The sequence below is a fragment of the Dipodomys spectabilis genome, unplaced genomic scaffold, assembly GCF_019054845.1.
Source record: "Dipodomys spectabilis isolate Male_0828 unplaced genomic scaffold, ASM1905484v1 ptg000287l, whole genome shotgun sequence".
NCBI classification, from domain to species: domain Eukaryota; kingdom Metazoa; phylum Chordata; class Mammalia; order Rodentia; family Heteromyidae; genus Dipodomys; species Dipodomys spectabilis.
The window spans coordinates 1,824,563-1,847,129 of NW_024870964.1; the positions used below are offsets into that span (position 1 = coordinate 1,824,563).

The following is a 22,567-nucleotide window of genomic DNA, read 5'->3' on the forward strand; positions in this document are numbered from 1 at the left end:
GGGTGTTTTATTGTTTCATATGAATGTTTGGATTGCCTTGTCTATTTCCTTGAAGAATGAGGTTGGAATATTGATAGGTATCACATTCAATTTGTAGATAGCATTGGGAAGTATTGCCATTTTCATGATGTTGATCTTTCCAATCTAGGAACACGGAACTTTTAGCCAATTTCTAAGTCTGTTTTGGTTTCCTTTTTCAGGTATTTAAATTTTTCATCATAGGGTTCCTTCACTACTTTGGTTAAGTTAATTCCTAGGTATTTTATTTTTAGGGGGCTATTACAAATGGAGTTGCTTTCATAATTTCAGCTACACTTTTCTCATTGTTGGCATACAGTAAATCCATTGATTTTTCAGGCTTAATTTCATACCCTGCTAATTTGCCAAAGTTTTGAGTCACCGTGAGTAACTTGGGAGCGGAGGAGTCTTTAAATACAAGATCATGTCATCTCCAAAGAGGGAGAGTTTGACTTCTTCTTTTCCTATTGGGATCCCTTTTATGTTTGCATCTTGTCTTATTGCTGTAGATAGGGATTCTAATACTAGATTGAAGTACAGTAGAGAGAGTGGGCATCCTTGTCTCGTCCTGAGTTCAGAGGAAATAGCTTTAGTTTTTCACCATTGAGTATAATGCTTTCTGTAGGTTTGTAATACACAGCCTTTATTGTATTGAAGAAGGTTCCATGGATTCCTAATTTTTCCAGGACCTTCACCATAAAGGGGTCTTGGATCTTGTCAAAGTCTTTTTCTTCATCTATTGAGATAACCATGTGGTTCTTATCCTTGCTCTTGTTGATGTGATGAATTATGTTAATTGATTTGCGTATATTGAAGCAGCTTTGCATCCCTGAAATGAATCCTGTTTTATTGTGCTGTATGATTTTTTGGATGAATTGTTGAATTTAATTAGCCAAAATTTTGTTGAGAGGCTTTGCATCATGGTTTATCAAAGAAATGGGTCTATAGTGCTCTTTCTTTGATGAGGGTTTTGGGATGAGGGTTATGATGGCTTCATAGAAAGCTTTCCGTAGTGAACTTTCTCTTTCAATTTCATTGAAGAATTGGAGGAGTATTGGTGTGAGCTCTGCTTTGAAGGTCTTGTAGAATTCTGCTGTAAAACCATCTGTTCTTGGGCTTTTCTTAGATGGGAGGTCTCTTATTGCTGTTTCTATTTCAGTGCTTGATATGGGCTTGATATGGGCCTGTTAAGATGGTTTAACTCATCTTGGTTTAGTTTTGGCATGTCAATAATTGCCAGGAAAAGGTCCATTTCTGCTCTCAAACATATTAGCATGAAGTTTTGAGCAGTATTCCTTTATAATGTTCTGAATCATGGTTGTTTCTGTAGTGATGTTTCCATTCTCATCTCTGAGTTTATTTCTGTGGGTGTGTCTCTTCTTTTTCTGATAAGATTTTTTTATGGGTCTGTCAATTTTGTTATTTTTTTTTTCAAAAACCTTCTCATTTTTTTGATTCTTCCTATGGTTTTGTTAAAATTCTAATTCATTTAATTCTGATTGAATTTTAATTATTTCTTTCCATCAACTGGATTGGGGTTTATCTTGATGCTCTTTTTCAAAGAGTGTCAGATCTCATTAAATTGTTGGTTTCAGTTCTCTCCAATTTGTTGATGTAGGAACTCAGAGCTATAAACTTGCCTCTGAATCATGCCTTTGCTGTGTCTCGAGGAGCAGATGATCTCTGTGCTAATTTTTGATGAATATCATGAACATTTGAACTTCATTTCTAAGCTCTTCCATGACGCACTGGTGTTTCAACAGTGTGTTTTTCAGCCTCCATGTGTTACTGGACTTTCTTTGGTGGCTGTTCGTGTTGAGTTCTAATTTTATTCCCTTTTGGTCTGAGAGAATGCAAAATATGGATTCAATGTGTCTGAATTTTGACAAGGTTGATTTGTGACCTAAAATGTGGTGTATTTTGGAAAATTTTCCATGTGCTGCTGAGTAAAAAGTGTATTCTGATGCTGCTGGATGAATATTCGCTAGATGCCTGCTAAATCAGTTGATATATGCACTTGTTTCGATCGGCAGTTTCTCTGTGGATTTTTTGCCGAGTTGATCTATTTAGTGGGGATAGTTGTATGTTAAAGTCCCCAACAATTAATGTCTTTGGATCTATGTGAGATTTAAACTAGTATTTCTTGGATAAATTTGGGTGCACTATTGTTTGACAATATTTAGAATTATAATATCCTCCTGAAGGAGAGATCCCTTAATTAGTATGTGGTAACCTTCTTTATCTCTTCTCAATAATGTTAGTTTGAAGTCTATTTTATCTGATATTAGGATTGCAACTCCTGCCTATTTATGGGGGCCGTTTGCTTGGTAGATTTTGTTCCAGCCTTCACTTTCAAAATGTGTTTGTTTTTTTATGGGCAAGTTGTGATTCCTGAAGGTAGCAGATAGAAGAATCTTTCATTTTAAACCAACTAGACAGTCTATGTCGCTTAATTGGAGAGTTAGATCCGTTAATATTGAGAGATAAGACTGAGCGTTATTTGGGTGTTCCTGCCATTTTATCCACCTTCTTGGGGGCTATGCATACTGGGTTCTTCCTATGGTTCTTGGATTCTGTTTGAGTGTGGTTTCTGGGCCTTTATTATGGTCTTGTTGGTTTTCTATGTGTAGGACATCTTTAAGTAGCTTTTGTAGAGCTGATTTGGTGGAGATATATTGTTTATTTTTCTTTGCTATGGAAGAGTTTTATTTGACCTTCAGTTATGAAGGAGAGTTTAGCTGGGTACACTATTCTTGGTTGATAGTTGTTTGTCTTTAGGGCATGGCATACATCATTTCAGGCTCTTCTTGCTTTAATTGTCTCTGTTGACAAATCTGAGGTGATTCTAATTGGTTTTCTTTTATAGGTGACTGATCTTTTCTCCTTGACAGCTGTAAGGATCTTTTCCTTGGTCTGAATTGATCCTGTGTGGATTATAATGTGACTATGGGATGTCCTGTTCTTGTCTGGTTTATTTGGAGTTCCAAAAGCTTCTTGTATCTGAATATGCCTATCTTTTTGTGTGTTTGGAATTTCTCTGCTGGGAGCCTGCTAAACAAATTTTCTAGACCATTAACTTCTGTATCTATGTGCTCCTCTACACCCATTTCCCTCAGATAAGGCCTTCTGATGGTGTCTTTCAAGTGTTGAATAGATCTATCATATTTCTTAGATTTGTCTTGGATAGTTGTATGGTCTTTATCTATCTTTATCTAGGCTGTCTTCAATGCTGGAGATTCAATCTTCTGCATGGTCTAACCTACTGTCAAGACTTTCTATATTTTTCATTTCTTTTCTTTCTAATTGGTCGGCTTTTATTGCTTCAAATGCTTTGTTGGAGCTTTGTTTTAGGTCTTATATGAAATTCTTTACTTTCTTAATTTGGTGTTCAGTGTTTATTCTCAAATCACTTAGTTGATTGGTTATGGTTTCCTTGTACTCCCATTCCTTCTGTTGGACTCCATTCAGCATTCCCTTGTGGTCTCCCTGACTCCTTTCTGGTGTCTGTTTATGGATTCCATGAATGGCTCTATAGATCTTTGTCTATGCTCATCCCGCTCTTGCAATTCTTCTATTCCTCTTTGATTAGATTTCTCATGTTCATGCAACTTCTGTAGTTCTCTTTGACTGATCCCAGCCTGCTCACACAATTCCTTTATTTCTCTTTTAGTGTTCTCAACCTGTTCACGCAATTCCAGTATCAATCTTTGAGCAGCTTCCTCACAGCCATGAGCTTCCTGTTTTGATCTTAGGTTTGCCTCCTGTCTCTCCCTATCACACACACACTGAGTCCTTTACAGGGTTTCAATCTTTTCATTCACCATATTTACCAGTAGTGTTTGTAGAGCTTTTTGGGAACTCTCTTCTGGATTATACATTATCTGTTCTGTCACCTGATTATCTTGAGTGGGAATTGAGATACCCGGACTTGCCATTTTCCTTGTGTTTTTCTTGCTTATTCTGCCCCTTTGGGATGAAAGTAATGCCAGTTTTGTGCTAGAACACCATTTTTAGGCAAGCATCAACCAAAGTCCTGTAACTGCGTAGTCAAAAGTCTGCGGATACAATCTAGTTCAACAGCTACAGTCTATTCAGCATTAAACAACTACATATTAATGGGCTAAGAATAGCGAAGAAGAATTTGACAAGCCAGAAATTATTATGTTTAGGGAGAAAGGTGCGGGAAAATAGGGTTAGAGGGATATGGAAAGGTAAAAGGCAAGTGAAATTAACCACGTCCTAATCTCACAGAGGGAAATGGATTGGAAAGAATGATAGGAGAGAGAGAAGAAAAAAATTTTAAAAGGGACCAGAAAAAAATGGAAAGACAAATATTTAAACTCTTAAAAGTAATGAAAATTTAAAGAAGTAATATTGAGAGATGTATGGAGATAGGATGAGAGGAGGGGAGGGATAGAAAGGTGACCTGAAAAACTAAAAAATAAAAATACATAAAATATTGTATAGGTATAAATAGATAATACTTCTATTAAGGAATTTAATCTTTTTTTGTTAGTTTAATCTCTGAATATTTATTAGAAATAATGGTAACCCCAATAATAGTGTTTGCTATAAGTTTGTCACAAAAGAAACATACAAACCAAAAAGTTCAGAGACATAAATCTTAAAATATAATTTCATGATCATAAAGAATTAAAATATCAATGAATAAAAAATATAGTACATGTAGTATCTTTTTACAGAAAATATAAAATATTAAAAAGGGATGAAGGAATTCCTACTTAAATTTTGTGATAAATTATGTGCATGATGGATAGAGCCAATAATATACTGGGATAAATTGTGTCCAAATTTATAGGTAAAATTATTATTGTTTGAACTAGCCTCTTAAAGGGTAAGGAATTTAATCTTAAGAGGTTTTGAATTGAGTAGTACATTTTTGGATTAAGTATGTACACAATGGGGAATAAGGTCTTATAATCAGTGACAGGTATATATGAGGATGAGCAGAACAACAAATAATTCATGCAAAAAGAACAAAAGATGAAAAAGTAAAACAAATGAGAAAGAAAGAACAAAAAAGACCAAAAGGTCAGTAGAGATTTTTTTTAAAAAAAGTACACACACACACATATACACCTAAAATAAAAGTTATAAGAGTAAGAAAAAAAGATTAATAAAAACAATTTTTATAATTAAAAAGTAAAAATTTTAAAAAGATACAAAAAAAGACTTCTTTGATTTTGTTTTTGGGGGATTGATGGGAAGATCCTGTATCTCCCTTGTGTCTGTAACCAGTCTCTTGAAGTCTCTGCTCAGGTTGTGGTGTTTGGTTTTCCTGTGGCTTGATTGGTTTTTGAAGTCAGTTGGTTTGAGCAGGCAGAAAAATTCTCTGCAGTGCCAAGGATTTTATGAACCACCTTCCAGGCTAGTTCAGTGGGAGGTAGATCTGCTTTGAGTATCATAAAAGAGGAAGATGGCTGTTTCCTCTAGTTTAGAGTTGCTGTGATAAGGCTGGGTTCTGGGTAAAGTTGAGGCCTTTCAGCAAACAGTAGCTGTTCCCTGAGAGGCTAGCTTTTGAGACATTCACAGAGCCCAGCCTGTAGCCATTCTCAGGGTTTATGTTTACTGATTTTCAATTGATTGTCAGGGTTGCCGTAGGGAGGGGCAGCCTCTGGCTCTGTTTACCCAGTGAAGAAAGCCACTCCTTCAGGGGTGTAGCTTTCTCTGCCTGCTTATGGTGACTTTCCCATGGGTGAAGTTGAGAATGGCAGGTCAGGGTAGGTACTTGTGACTCGCTAAATGACACTTTTGTTTTCATCAAAGGACTGAGTTAGAGGTAACTGCTTAGCCAGGCCTTTGTCTGTATCAAAGATGGATATCTCCAGTGTTGGGGGGAGGGGTGGCCTTCCCTCCTCTGTTCCCTTTGAGAAGGAATGAGGATGTCAGTTTTGTACTCACGCTGGAGTGTTGGTTCCTAGGTAGCCTCTGGTCTGCTATCTGCAAGATGAAGATATCTGCTACTTGTCAGTTCTTGCTGGTGTTGAGTAAAATCTGCTCGTATTTGTCTCAGACTCTCTGGGTTGTAGGCATGGTTGCTATGGACGCCACCACAGCTGCCACAGCTGCCCCAGCCGCCCCAGCCATGGCTGCTGGAAAATGCTCAGATCTGTCTCTTTACCTGGATTTTCCCTCTCTGGTCAAACTCTCTGTACTGTGATGGCACACTTGGTGTGCCTAGGACTGTTCACTGGAACACTAGAACTGCTTTCTACGTGAGAACTTGTTTAGCCACCAGGTTCTTCTCCACCATCTTCTCGAAATTCCTGAAAGTGTTTAAATATTACTGGAATTGTTTTTTAATAAATAATGTTCACCTTGACTATCTTGAGAAAAAATTGGTTTCTCAGCACTATAGGTAAGAACTTGAGTGAAGGAAACAAAAGGAAAAATGAAGAACAACTCAACACACACATTCAAAAGAAAAAAAACAACCCAAGAAAACAAGTTAACTCAGTACTCAAGAACCTGCAGGAAATGCAAAGATTTTTTTTAAATAGCTATGATAAGCTTATCAAAATCCTGACTACATGGGAGTCTACTGTTGTGAGGATAGTGGTTAAAGCTCAGACTGGACAGAAAGATCTGTACACAATGCCAGGCACCTGTTATTCTAAATTCCAGGAAGAATAACATGAAGTAGATTGAGCCACGATCATACACAAGTAGGAAGCGAGATTCTATCTGAAAGTTAATCAGGATAATTTAGGGCTGGGTCATGCCAAAGTGTTAAGAAGATACATTTAGGAGACACAAGACACTCAATTCCAATTCTAATATTATGGGTATTAAAGAAAAAAAACTATGATTTTAAATAATGGGAATAATTGTAAGATTTGGATATTTGAGTGGAGAAAAATGCATGAGAGAGATAGAGTTTACCCATGTTGCAATGCTTTGTACTTACGTGATAATATTATGTGGTACTCCAGACATAACAGAGTTACCTTGCAAATGAGCATGGATGTGCATTTGGGTGAAGGAAATACTTTATTTACACAGGTGTAAATTAAATACTTTTTTGGGGGAGATTTTAGTTCTTGATCTAAGAGCCTGGGTGATATCTCTGAGTCTTTTCTCTCAAGGCTATCACTCTACTACTTTGAGCCACAGTTCCAATTCTGATTTTCTGTTGGTTGTTTGGAGATAAGAGGCTCATGGACTTTCCTGCCCAGGATGGCTTCAAACCATGATCGTCAGATCTCAGCCTCCTGAATAACCAGGATTCCAGGCCTGAGCCATCCATTTTTTTAATAATTTAGTAAATTGTACAGTTACAGATGTTATAATTTATCATTATAACCTTTATAATATATGTGTGTATATTTATATCAATGCATACATATAGAAATATTTTAACATATTTTTATATCTACAGTAGATTTATGAAATCATCCTTCATTATAAAATAACATGGAAACAAGTTTAATGAGGAGCAAAGCAAAGGGAATTGTCATGTTTCTTGTTGTTGAATGAAATATGAATTGTGAGAATCAGTTTGAGAAAACCATTTAACAAAATGGATAATGACTATTAATTCCTATCCCTTTATTTGCCCATATTGTGCATCCTCACACATGAGTGTCAAAGTAAAACCACACTTTTTTGCCTTTGTATTTAAATCATATGTTATAATTTAGCGTTTATGGGAAGTAATCAAATAAAGATTAAAATAATAGTGAGACTATGAGTTAGAGCTGAAAATTATTTTAAATATGATAATAGCTAATTAAATTCCATATCTCTTACTTTTACTCTATTGTCATATCCCTTATTCCCACATTAGGAAAGTACATAGAAGATTCTCACTAAATTATGTGTAAAATTATGAAAAAATGTGTTAAAAGAATATGGGCACATTGGGGCTAGTAAAGTGGCTCAGTGGTAGAGCTTTTGCCTTGCATGCATGAGGCCCTGGGTTTGATTCCTCAGCACCACATAAGCAAAAAGAAGAAAGCTGGAAATGGTGCTGTGGCTCCAGTGGTAGATCGCTAGCCTTGAGCAGAAAAGCTGAGGGACAGCACCAGAGGGGCCCAGAGTTCAGGCCCCTCGACTGGACAGAAAAACAACAACAACAACAACAACAAAGAATATGGGCACAGTGTGGTTTTAGCTGATTGAGACCTGAAAGGCGGTAGTGTATTTTTGAGGACTTGATAAACGCTGTGATGGAGATGAAGAAAGGGATATGCTTATTCTGGAAAATTGGCTAGAGGATTGCTCACATAAAAATAGTTATGAATTCTTCCAAAAGGTTACAGTAAAATCGCTCTCACAATCATGTTCACTACTGCACTATTCACCGTAGAGGACTTATGGAAACAGCCCAGACGACCTTTAGTGGAGGGATGGTTGGACAAAGTGTTGCACAAATATACAATTAGGTTGCACTCATCCATTATAAAGACTGTTACAGCATTTGCGAAGAAATGGACAGATCTAAAATTATGTTAAGTAAACGAAGTCAGAGCCAGACACACCAAGGATGTGTATTTGGAAGCCAGAATTTTATGCAAGTTAAACAACAGTATTAATCAAAGCATGCTATTTGCAGTGGAGTATTTATTTGTTTATTTGTTTATTTATTTATTTTTGGGTTCGGTCATAGGGCCTCAACTCTGGGCCTGGGTGCTGTCCCTCAGCTCTTCAGCTCAAGGCTAGCGCTCTACCTCTTGAGCCACAGCTCCACTTCTGGCTTTTTTCTTTTTTCTTATGTGGTGCTGAGGAATTGAACCCAGGGCCTCAGGCATGCAAGGCAAGCAATCTACCACTGAACCACCTTCCCAGCACTGCAGAGGAGTATTTAAAAGATGTAATTTCTTATAAAATTGAACTTTTAATCCAACAGAATGAATACCAGGAGATTATCACTTGGAAAAGGTGAGGGGAAGTCAAAGGGAAGGATTAAATAGACTTCTGGAAGTAGAGAGTGAAGCCATAATATTCAATGCAGATAGTATGAAACTAGAAAAAATGAAAGTGGGGTGAGGTTTGGAAGGATGTGAGAAAGTTATGTAAAGATCCATTGTAATTATAAACCGATTCGTTGAATGGAAAACCCTTTGTACAACTATTTTATAAAAATATAACTAAAAACGATGGGGCTGGGAAGGTGGCTCAGTGGTAGATCGCATGCCTTGCATGCCAGAGGCCCTGGGTTCGATTCCTCAGTACCACATAAGCAAAAAGAAAAAAAAAGCCAGAAGTGGCGCTGTGGCTCAAGTGGTAGAGCGTTAGCCTTGTGCTAAAGAGCTGAGGGACAGCGCCCAGGCCCAGAGTTCAGGCCCCATGACCGGACCCAAAAAAAAAAAAAAAAAAACACGATGGAGACATCTGATCTTAAACAATGAGTCAATATGATAATTTCCTGCTCAGAAATTTTCTTTGCAGGTATTTTCCTCATAATGACATAAAAGTGAACAACGCAATTAATATGAATATATCACTTTGCATACCTAAATAGACACAATATAAAAATCGCAGTAAAAATATTAGAATATATCACATGATAAAATAACAGGTAGAAAGTATCAAACTCTGATTGTTTTTCCAAGTACTTTACCTTTGGTATCTAATTTAATCCTCACAATAATCCCATAAAGTGGAACTACTTCTATTTTTAATTCTAAGATGATGATATTAAGTCTTCAGAGTTGCAATTACTAGTACAACATTGCACACCCGGTAACTGTTAGCCTGCGGTCCATTCCCACCATATCAAATAACCTCATTCTATTTTGTAACTAAATACCAGCACTCAGTCTACTAATTCTAGGAAAATATCCCAAAATTATTGTGCACACTCTAATAATATTTCACTTTATCTTTCTTAGAAAATAGGTAACTAAGCTGGATACTGGTGGCTCATGCCTACAAAGCCAGCTACTCAAGAGGCTGAAATCTGAGGATTGTGGTTCAAAGCCAGCTCTGGCAGGACAGACTGTGAGATTCTTATCTTTAATAAACCACTAGTAAACTGGGAGTGGCACTGTGGTCCATGTGGTAGAGTGCTCGCTTTGAGTGGAAGAACGCAGGGACAGTACCCAAGCCCAGAGTTCAAGCCCCATGAACAACAACAACAACAAAAAGAAAATAAGTAACTGTAATATGAAAACTCCAAGTTCATAATCACTTATACCTCCTTGGTGAAAGGAATTGCTAAACTATAACATTCTTGATTTCTAGCTCAAAATAGTAGAAACCATATTTTATCCCTTCACTCAACACTGCACTGCCTGGTGACCCCATCTCTAGTTAATACAGTCTTACTGAAAGAATGACCTGCCCAATTCCTGACAGAAACAGACTGCAGGTCTTTTGGAGCAATCATTTCCACATTGTAGTTCACCTAAATTGTTTACCATTAGAAGTATTTTGATTGGCTTTTATACCCAACATTTTGAGAGAAATGTACTACTTTAAAATGTTATTAAAGAAAGACTGATATAAAAATCACTTTGACCCCAGATAAATATTTTACCTTTCATATACCCAAAAATGCAGTCTGACCTATCATTAATGTTAGGAACGAGAGGTTAAAAATCATAGACACCAAGACCTAAGTATGAATTAAAGACTCTCCAACTTGTGAATACAATTGGTTTAAAAAGACATCAATAATACTGCATTTTTAAATTCCCTATGAAAATGATAATGATTCCCTATGATAATGATAATGATAATGATAAACTATTAACACTTAAAAATAACTCATTTTCTTGGGAGTAGGATACAAAACACAAGGTTAATCCTAATCGTTTTAAAAGACCTTTATTTATACAAAAACTCACTCATAACTATAAAGATTATAAAACTAACTGAAGTACAGAGACACAAAGGAAATAATTTAACTCCATCATGTACATTCAATGGACTGTTAATAGAAAACAAAGTTATACTAATAATTAGCTTACCCAAGTCACTTACATTCTTTTATTCTATTCCATTTACTTTCATAAAAACTGGGTTTTCATAAAATGACGCATAAAAAAAACTATATACCCACTTACATTTTCAGATCTTAACAATATTTATTTCAGAAATTTTGGCTCTATACTCAATGAAATGAAATAATACTAAAATATTCAAAGGATTTTCAGAAATTGCAAGACTTGCTCTGGGATGTTATGTATATTGGAACAGATATTCAAAAAGCCTTTTTTGTTAAAGTTGCCATAGTTACTCCCACAAAAGAGCCATTAGTAAAGATCCCTGTGCATGTACAAAATACCTTCAAATGCATCCACAATCTGGACATGACACATGCTTTTTGTTTATTCGTTTTTGAAAGGAATATCTAACAAGCATATCCACAATACTTATTTTCAGACAATAAGATGAGATACTCAAACGTAGTATGGGTTTGATTATCTCTTAGTGAGAATAGATATGATCTTGCAAAGAAAGTTATTTTCAACAGAAATCCAGAAAGAGTTTATCCAACTTGTGTTTCACAGGAATAACCAGAGAGTAATACCTGTTTGGTCAAGTCGGTCCAAATCACTCCATGAGTGTATCTTAAAAGTATAACCAATTTAAGAAGTCACATACGTATTTTGTACTGATAATCAACTTACAGCAAAATAACTTACTACCTAATTATGTCTGTATCTTCTTACCCAACATACAATAAGAGCTGAAAGTGTTCTCTTTATCTAACTTAATGTTATAAATGCTTTGATTATGATGACGTTATTATTAGACAAATAATATATACAGAAGGGTGGTTCCACTGAAAAGACATGACAGAACACTGATATATAAAAACATTGCAACACAGTTAGCTCTTTTCAGCTTTACCCTGTCCACATTGGCAAGCAACATTGCAACAGCACATGCACACATATACACATACACACATGTTCGCACATGTACACACACATATACATGCATGCTAAATTCAAGATTTATTGTACAAAAAAGTTCAAATAAAATTTTAGTGATTAGGACAAATGATAATATGCCTTATTACAAAATAATACATAAACCATCACCACGCATGTTACATTTTACCTGCTTCTCCACATGTGACCACTTAATTTATTTTTAATTAATAAATTACCTTATTAATTAATTTATTTGTTTGGTGTTAATACTAGGGCTTGAACTCAGGGCCTGGCTTTGTCCCAGAATTTATTTTTTGTTTCAGTTTTCTCAAGACTAGCATTTTACTGCTTGTACCACAGCTCCATTTTTAGCTTTTGCTGGTTACTTTCAAATCAGATTCTAATGGACTTTTTTTCTTGGTCTGCTTTCAAACCACAATCCTCAGATTTCATCTTTCTGTTTAACTACTATTAAAGACATAAGCCATCAGTGTGGCTCCTATTTTTTCCTCAATAGTTATCTAATGCACATACTTAGATAGTAATTTAAAAATGAGAGTATAGAAGCAAGATGTACAGTGGTGATATTGTCCTGTCAGAAATTCAAGTTAGTAATGTAAATTTATTCTTCAGACCATACCCAAACAATGCCATGATATAGTGTAAGAGAACTCACTATTGAACATATTAGCTTTAAGAGCTTTCTGATAGATCCATTATTTATTGGTACCCAACATTAGAAAATTGTATGAGGCATTGGTAAAATAGAAGTCCTTTGCATGACTACATACATTCCTTGTTTTTTTTTTTTTTTAAGACACTTGCTTTCATCTAAAAAGGAGGGCTATCTATTGTCTTCATGTGATTTTGATGATTGAACGTGCTTAGTGAGAAGGTCAAAATGTATTAGTAGTCCTTAACTATCAATTCTCATTTATCTTCTTGTAGAATATAATGATTAAATCAATAGTTCAGAATCATGCTTCCATTGCAAGTGGATCACTAGTAAGAAATCCTCAATACCAATTCCCACAAAGTTTTGTCACAGATACAATCTCCCTGCCTTCTCTGCTGCTTGACTACCTTCCTATTCCTTCATTGTACAGGAAAAGTGTGATTCAACAGATTTCAGTCAGATTTGTTACTAGAATTATCAAGGATTTAGTTTATTGTCTGTAATTTGGTCAAAGTTATATCTCTTTATGTAGGCTACTAAAAATGTATTTACTAATTTCAAGTAAATACATAAATTCTATTTCCATCTTTTTTAAAAAATAAAATTTTGTTTGCTCTATAAATTGATCAGAGGCATGGATTTTGTGGCTAGATAGGTCATTGCACATCTGTCTCTCTCTTTTTCCCTTTCTTGGTTCTCATAAATAATATGATTGCTCCATAATTATCCTAATTTATTTTGCTTTTATATTTTTGGTTGCATCATTACACTTTTTGCTCTGCCATTTAACAAATCATTTATATAGAAGGCATTATTTCCTATTTTCCTAGAATAAACTGCACATGAAGACATCACTGGTCCTCATTTTCAGTGTGTACATTTGAATACGGAGGAACATCTTTCCTCTGTTCTCTAACAATTCCTTACTCTCCGGTTAGAATAATTTCGAATAGTAAAATTGGAAAAATTGAAAATAAATCATGGTGAATAAACAGATGCAGAAAATTCAACGGATATTTCTGACCCGTTCAACCAATGTGAACTAATAGGGAAATACATGGATACCTCATTCTCACTGGCTCTCAAAGTCTCTGGTTAGGCAATTCTTAGGAATATGAGGAACAAGATGAAAAAGTAAGGAATGGTATCAATTAAAGAAAAAAAATGGAGAAAGATCCAAGCAAATTTCTTCATTGGGCTGCCAAAAATATTCGGCTAATTACAGTGCGGAGACTTCTTTCCAAATGGCCACTCATGTGAATAGTAGGGATGACGATGAGTATACCCCTCTTCATTGAGAAGCCTACAGTGGACACTTAGACATTGTCAGTGAGTTGGTGTCTCAAGCGGCACATACAAAAATTGTAGATGACTGGACACCCCTGCACAGTGTATATACGTGGAATAATACCAGAGTGGCTTCTTTCTTATTTCATCATGATACAGATACCAATGCCCAAACTAAAGGCCTCTTCACCCCCTTGTATCTTGATGCTGAGAATTGAGATAGCAAAGATATGCTGGATCTCCTTCTGTTGAACCATTATATAAAACCAGGCCTGAAGAACAACATAGAAGAAACTGCATTTGATATTGCCAAAAGGATAAGTATGTGTCATTCCCTCTATGAAGTTGTGGAGGGCTGTACAAATTGTTCAACTAAGTCCTAATGTTCGGGTTAAGTTTCTTAAATTTCAAAAATGCAAGTCCATCTTTTGTGTCCCTACAAAATATTTTCACAAAACAAATAAGAGCAATATCTTTTTTTTTTTTTTTGGTCTGTCATGGGGCTTGAACTCTGGGCCTGGGAGCTATCCCTCTGCTCTTCAGCTCAAGGTGAGCACTCTACCACTTGAGCCACAGCTCCACTTACAGTTTTCTAGTGGTTTATTGGAGATAAGAGTACCACAGACTTCCCTTTCCAGGCTGGCTTTGAACAATGATTCTCAGATCTCAGCCTCCTGTGTAGCTAGGATTATAGGCATGAGCCACCAGTGCCCGGCAACACCAATATTTTATTGTAAAAATTCATGGATTCCGCAGAATTCTTCCAAATGAATTGCCTGCATTGGATGTCAAAATGTATTCAATAGGTTTTGTATACATGTATAATGATTTCTTCAGAGTTTGTGATTTTTTAATCAGAAATAATTTTAACTTACCTGTTGAAATGAGTAGTACAGAAAGTAAAATATTTCTGGTGCTTGTCTGAAAAAGTATATTTTAAAATATTCTATATTCTATGTTTGCATAATGTTCATAATTTATTTTATTTTCTCCTAGATATACTTTGAATTCTACATTACTTTATAATATATAGGTTAATTAATGTGTCCTTTCCGATTGCATTCCATATAGAAACAGTTTGATTCCTTATTTTTTCTAGGTCTTTATTTTTCTTTGGGATAAAATGACAATGTTGTCTAATTTGAAGTTTTGTAAATTTTATGCTATGTAAACGCCTTTCTGAGCTGAAGATTTAATACACTGATGTCAAACTAAATTTAATTATATGAATTATGTGTATTGTTACACTTGTAATTTTGTAATCAAGCTTTTAATAACTGTTTTTCATTTCTTGCATCTGAAGAATGAAAAATATGGAATACTTCTCAAATTTTCATATTATCCTTTTGCAAGTGCCATGTTAATCTCTGTATTGTAATTTGAGTATACGTGCTGCTGATGCATATAGTATCCTCTAAATTTAAGTTGTTAATGATGCAGTCTTTATACAGGCTTATATCTATGGGTGCCTACTTGTAACAAGGAAACCTTCTTGTTCCTAACAATGCTATCGATCTTATTTCCCTAAAATTCTGTGAATATTGGAAAAATTGTATTGATCAGTTGATTGCTCACATTTGCAATTTTTTTTGTCAATGACTATCAAGTCTTTTTATTTGGAATTTTATCGTACTCTCAATTATTTATAGATAGGTCTAAAGGTGATGGCTTTTTCAAGTACTTATTTATCCAACTGAATTAGCTTTGTGGACCTAATGAATTCAAAGTAAGCATTGCTTAAGAGCTACTTCTAAACTTCTTCAGCTGACATTTTCCCAAATGAGGTGTTACTGGCACAAATGTCTACCTGAGCCTTTACCCTTCTTCCATGTGGGAACAGACCAACCAGAATATCTTACCCTGAAAACGTAAATTGTCTTACTTGAACAAAACTAATCTTGGTTACAAGGGATGATAGAGAGATGAACAGTTCAAACAGAACTGTTCAGACTAGAAGGTATTTTATCAAAATATAATTTTTATTATACCTTCCATTTCAACAGTAACTAAAGCCAAGAAGGTGAAAAAATTGTTCATATGCATGATTACTTAATGTCCTGGATTGTCTACCATCCAACCAGGCAGGAACTTACACTACTGCCTTTTTATCACCAAATATTTTCATAGTTGCAGGAGAAGTCCATATGTTTCTCCTCATTATTAGGCATTAAATTGATAATGTTTTAATCACAGTGTTTCCCCTTGCCTACATGCAGTAAATCTACAAATGCTAAAGCTTTAGGTCTAACTCTATCAAACACTGAGGCAGAGATAATGGAATAATACTTAAAACAGAGTTGCCTTTGATACAGTAACTACAACAGAACAATGCAAAACGTGTGCCTTTTAATTTTATTAAATATAGTTATATATTTTATATTTATATGTGCTGATTTTATATTTCACACAATGAAACTTACTAGAATTAGTTGATAATTTGACAAATAAATTGATATTTATTCCAATAAATAGGATTGGAATATAAACAATTAGGTTTAAAATATATATTAGAATATAAAAAAGTATCAATGCAATGTCTTTAGTATAAACTTGTAATACATTCTAAGTGTTCTGGGTCTTCTGAATTCACATGGTAAAAAAAATGTTTTCCTCTAATCTATAATGAATTTTACTCTGCTGCTCTGTTTATTGTTTTAACTCGCTAGTCCCAAACTTTTTCTCCATATTTCTGAAGCATTCCTACTGATTATGCCCAAATTTTGCTAAGATGCCTAAAGCATATTATTCTTCTGCAGGACCCATGGGTCATAGGATCCCAGGTCCCAGGTACCTGCATCATCAGATAACAAGGGCAAGACTTCTTACCAAGGCCCACGCAACATGTCAACACAAAGTAATTGAAGACCCCTCTCAATTTGTCATTTCCTATATTTCAGGGCCCCAATTCCTTGAGATGCAGGAATTAGCAGTAAGCAATTGTGAAATGCAAGGGAACTTAGCAATTGTTTATCAGAGAAAGCTATTATTTCTATGACCATTAATCCCAAGATTTATGCCATAAAGTCATCATAGCCTAACAGTTTCCAACTTGTAAGGGGCACTTTAAAATTACTTAATTCACATCATGAATACCTTATCTCTATTTTGACAAAATACTACACCTCTGCTAATGTGACGCCCTCCTTGTTCTAAAAAGAACACTACAATAAACTGAGCTGCATTATTTTTCCACCACTGGTATTCTTGGGATCACAACACGTGCAAATATTATTTATATTTATACTTTTTTAGCTATCATAGATATTCAGGATGCTAAGATAGGAAAATTATGGTTCAAAGCCCACCCAGACAGGAAGGTTTCTTAGAATCTTATCTCCAAAAAACTTCTCCACAAAAGCCAGACTCAAATGCCACTGAGGTTGAAGTGGTAGGGCACGAGCCTTGAACATAAACAGGCTCAGAGACTCTGTCCAGGCCAAGAGTTCAAGCTCTAGGACGAACCAATAAAACAAAATCTAAATTGAAAACAAACCCCAAACCTAGCATTTTTCTCCATGTATACAGAGGCACGTAAATAAGGAAATGGCTTCCTGTGTTACATATAGGTAGAAGAAAGAAGATGTCACACAATTACTCTCTTCATACCATATTAAACCAAACCCTTAAAAATTGTTTTTTCTAAATATATAAATTAATGTCATCCATTTGTTGGCAACTCTGTGTAGATTATTCCCATTAACATGGTGTACATGACCTGTGGGAATTATCTAGTAACTATGTTCTAATTATAACACTCTTGAAAGAATATCTAGGCAAATAGAATGCCAGAATCATTTGTGAAATTGTCAATTAATCCCTCTCCTTAAAAAGAATTTTGTAGTATCCTATGGAATATGAAATTACAAATAAAACCAAAAAATATATTTTAAACCTAAATTCTAATTTAACAAGGTCTACAAAGTCCTACATTAGACGAACTTTGCTATTTCTCCAGACTTAAGCTTTTGTAATCCTTCAACATTTATTTGGAATCCAACAGAATGATGCTTATTTACTTTTGCAAATTTTTGGATTGGAATCATGAGCTATTTTGCATCTAGGAATGTTCTGTAATGATGAGAGCATTTAAAACGCAAGTGAGTATACGAGTTGCATTCATTCTGAAACTTGACTTCTCAAAACATAATGACAAAATTAGCCCAAACTCTGAACTGTGTATGCTTTCTTGTTGTTTGGTTTGTTTTACTGAGACAAAATTATTCTACCTGGTCCAGGGAAGGTATCGTTATGTAATTCCATTATCTAATCTCCTGTCTGAGTGCTAGAATTCCAGGCTTGTATCACATTGCCCTGCCATAGTTTGTTTATTTAATCTAGAAACAGACTAGCAATTTTGAACTTCTCCTATGATCTTATCCACTAGACTGATTGCTCAGACTGTTTATGTACTATTTTCAAAGATGTTTTTACATTTGACACAGGATATGAGCATTTTCAGATGCACCTGCAAGGTTCCCTGATTCATTCCACCAAGGATCCTATCCCGTTAATAATGATTACCTGACTCTCTTACATCTCTGGTCCCTACCTATGTAATATTCTCAACTTTGGGGGAAAGTTCACTTGAGGGCTTTCTAATATTAAAAATTATCACTTGATTCTAGTCGTACTCAGGACCTATTTTCTATTGTTTTCTAACTTTTCTACATATTCTGAGAGTTGTTTCATTTGTGTATTTTTGTGTGCACCTATAAGTGCCTCTATGTGTATATGTATGTTTGTATGTATGTATGCAAAAACCTAAAGCTGTTATTCAGCAATCTTGCTCGTGACTGGTATTCCAGCCTTTGGCTGGTTAATTATATGTAGTGTCTCAAAGCCTATACTGTCCAAGCTGGATGTAAATTGAACTTCCCAGACTCCTTTACATTCTTAGGTTTTATTTTTCCAGGAGTATCAACTTTCAAACTTCAAACACTTTTGTGAGTGTAAAGTCTAACCTGTAGCCCAGATTTTTGACTCAAGAATTCATATAAAGGTAGATGAACATATACATTACATATCCTGAGTGTTCACTGTTAGAAATGTGATCATAAACCAAGTTGTTGTGAGATCTGAGGATTGGGGTTTAAAGCCAGCATGGGTAGGAAAGTCCTGGAGACTCTTTTCTCCAATAATTACCAGAAAACTGGAAGTGGCACTGTGGCTCAAGTGGAAGAGCACTAGCCTTGAGCTGTGTTTCAGAGGGACAGCGCCCTGTCCCATATTTCAGGTGCCACGAACAATAACAACAACAACAACAACAACAAGAAGAACAACAACAAAAGAATATAAGAAAAGGAATGAAAAAGATGTGTGATCTTAGCCACCAGGTTCATTCCTATTATAATTCCTGTTCTCTCAAGATGGACTCTTTTTTTCCAGTTAAGTCTATTCTCCCATATCTGACTTGCATTGGAAACAGAATCATTCTTCCATTCTCCTTTTTGCACATTTACATGATTAGCAAGCGTGATTTAGAAAGGGAGTGGCCTCATGCTTCATGTTCCACTTTGGAGTAATGCTTTCTCTATTTCACTCCCATAAATCTACATACTGGACTTGGTTTTATTGTTTCAATGTTTTCTTATTTGTAGCGTCTTCTATATTGTATTGAACACTTATACATAAACAAAGAACTTCTTTTTCTCCTATAATTGCTTTTGTTTCTCTTACTGTTAACTCATGTACACTTGGGAAATTAATGCACAGCACATAGACTCACAATAAAAGATCTGAGAACCTTCTTCCCATTTAAAATTCACCTTAATTTACAGAGCACATAAGAAGTTTGAACAAAATGTTCTCATGGATAATGTATTTATAAGCAATTTAAATTTCATTTCTCTTTACTAAGTTGTCTCTGAAACACGTGTTACCTCATGTCCAAAAGTGTCCTTGTGCTATTTCAATGAAGCCAGAAAACATTCATTTTTTTTCTGGAGCAGCACCATAAATTGTTACTGGAAGTAACTGTTAATGGATGTGGAAACTGATACCAGGAGAGGAATTGAACATAGAGAAATGACAAAGTTGAAGTTAACTATTGCTTTCTTTTTTGCTGTATAAGGAAAGAATCCTACTGGAAGGAAACTCTGTCCCTGACTTTTTTGAGTATGTCCTTTACTCATATAAACCTCCTCTGTAAACTTCTGTCTGAGAGTATTACAAAAGGAAACAATATGCCATTTGAAGGCCAGCATAGAACAAAAGGAAGTAACTTTGTTTTAAAAGTGTTCTACTGCAAAGAAGCAAAGATATGGACATTTTAAGTGTCTTATGGATGGATGTTTCAATCCTGAGATGATTTTATTGTTGCAGGAATCAGTTATCAATTCCTTTAGTCTGGTCCTGAGTTTTCCATAGCAATAAGGATTCCAAAATAGCAGGATCCAGTGAGTATGATCAGCAAAAGCAGCCTCTTCTCAGACAACCATTATTTTAAGGAGAGTCCCAAAGAAATACCCAGGGTTTGTTTTGTTTGCTTGTTTGTTTAGTTTGTGCTGGTTCTGGGGCTTGAACTTAGAGACTTGCCCCTGTCCCTGAAGATTTGTCTTTCTTTCCCACCTGGCCCAACGCTAGTACTCCACTACTTGAGCCAAAAGTCCACTTCTGTCTTTTTTGGTGTTTAATTACAAATAAGAGTTTGACAGACTCTCTTGCCTGGGTTGGCTTTGAACTAACACAGTAAGAAAACTAAGTGACATCAATTGTATATACTTCTCTTTTGAACCAAAAAATATTAGATGAAGTTTATTATAAAGCTAATATTGACAATTTTTAAAGAAAAGAATATGTTTAGCAAAAAACCATAACAAATAACTCAGCAAAAGTAGGTGCACCACTAAATCATTTGGGACGATTACTATTGACTTCATCATTCCTTTGGGGGAAACTTAAAGCCATATTTGCACTTTTTTGTTGGTTGTGGGGATTGAACATTGATCCAGGGCACGGTCTCTCAGCTCTTCAGCACAAATTGAGCACTCTACCACTTTAGCTACAGCACCACTTCCGGATTTCTGGACTTAATTGAAGATAAGTGTTTCATGGACTTTCCTGACCAGGCTGGCTTTGAAACACAATCCTCTGGTCTCAACCTCCTGAGTAGCTAGGATTACAGGCATGAGCCACCAGCACCCGGCTCATAATTGCATTTATATGCATTTTATGTCACTATGTAGACAAAGAATGAAAGAAATCTGAACCAAATGTTGTGACAGCTTTTCAGAATAATTGAGGTAGCAATAAATATGCCCCCTTTTTCCATTTTGTTACATTAATGACTCATGAGCTATTGGACTCTTAAATTAACATCCTCTTTCCTCTTTGTAGGTGTATTTAGTATCAGGAAATGTTCATAAAGAAATATAGAAAGACATATTTTTAGAAAGCAAAGGAGATCAGGTATAAAAGAACAGCATAGAAGCAGATACATTTATCACCCAGAGATTAAGAACTAGCATAGGAAATTTTGAATGCTAAAGGCAATGAGGCATATGCTTAGTTGATAACTCGTTCTTCAATAACCAAAAATGGTTCCCTAGAACGGTTTTTGCTATACCTTAGTTACTGTCATTTTTTCATTCCATCTGGAGTTATTCTTTTTTTGTCACAACTGATAATTAGCCTCTGCTTTATTGGTGCGATGACTGGCCAAAACAGTTTCCAAATCGCACTTAGACTATCCTTCTCATTGTGATTAGCAGTGACCCTACTCAAAAGCTTGGAATCTTTGAATTTCCAGAATTAATCTTCACCTGACATCTAAGCACATTCCTGGCATTAATTGCTGTGACCTAATGAACAAAACATTTTTTCAACACAGTATCCTAACATAGGTAAAGTACATGAATTAGGGACTATTGTCAGGTATCAGTATGGAAAGAGCAATTATATATTCCAGGTATGGGTTCTGTATTTTGCATTTACTAATTAAATGTTCATTGTTGTTGTTGTTTTGGCAGTCCTGGGGCTAAAACTCAGCACTTGGGAATTATTCCTCAGCTTTTTTTTTTCCTCAAGGCTAACCCTCCACCAGTTGAGGCACAGGACCACTTCCAGTGTTTCCTTTTCAATTTTGGGTGCTGAGGAATTGAACCCAGGGTTTCATGCATGCTAGGCAATCACCATATTATGAAGCCACATTCCCAGAACCCTAAATGACTTTCTTAAGATGGCATTATATTTTCATTCTGTAAGTATGTGTCATAATTTTAGCCACAAATTTTTTTCTAGAAAAGAGCATTGAACACAGTACTCAGTCCAGTAAGGCTAGATGGACAATGGATAACTGTCACAGTGTAGCCAGGATACAGAAGGACTTACCTCATGGAGCTGGTACAACAGACTGAGCGAGACAGCTTCTGACCCAAAGCCTACCTCCAGAATGAGAGGGCCATCTTGGTTCCAACCACATGGGGATGCTGGGCCACCTCCTCTAGCACCCATTGAATCAGTTCCTGAGAGAGAAAGAGGAAGAAAGACGGTCAGAATTACACTTAAGCCAGGTGACGGTGGTTCAGGCCTATAATCCTAAGTACAATGGAGGCTGAGATATGAAGATGATGGTTTATAGCCAGCCCAGGCATGAACAACTGTGAGACTCTTATCTCCAAAGAACCACCAGAAAACTGGAAGTGGTGCTGTGACTAAAGTGGTAGAGTGCTAGCTTTTAGCTGAGTAGCTCGGGGAGCTGCCCCAGGCCCAAAGTTGAAGCCCCATGACTGAAAAGAAGTGG

The 22,567-nt window shown here is 35.7% G+C and overlaps 1 pseudogene; it reads right to left on the reverse strand.

Moving 5' to 3' along the window:
* Window positions 1-15,134: 15,134 nt before the first annotated feature.
* LOC122126681 lies at window positions 15,135-15,231 on the reverse strand (annotated as a pseudogene).
* Between the last annotated feature and the right edge of the window lie 7,336 nt (window positions 15,232-22,567).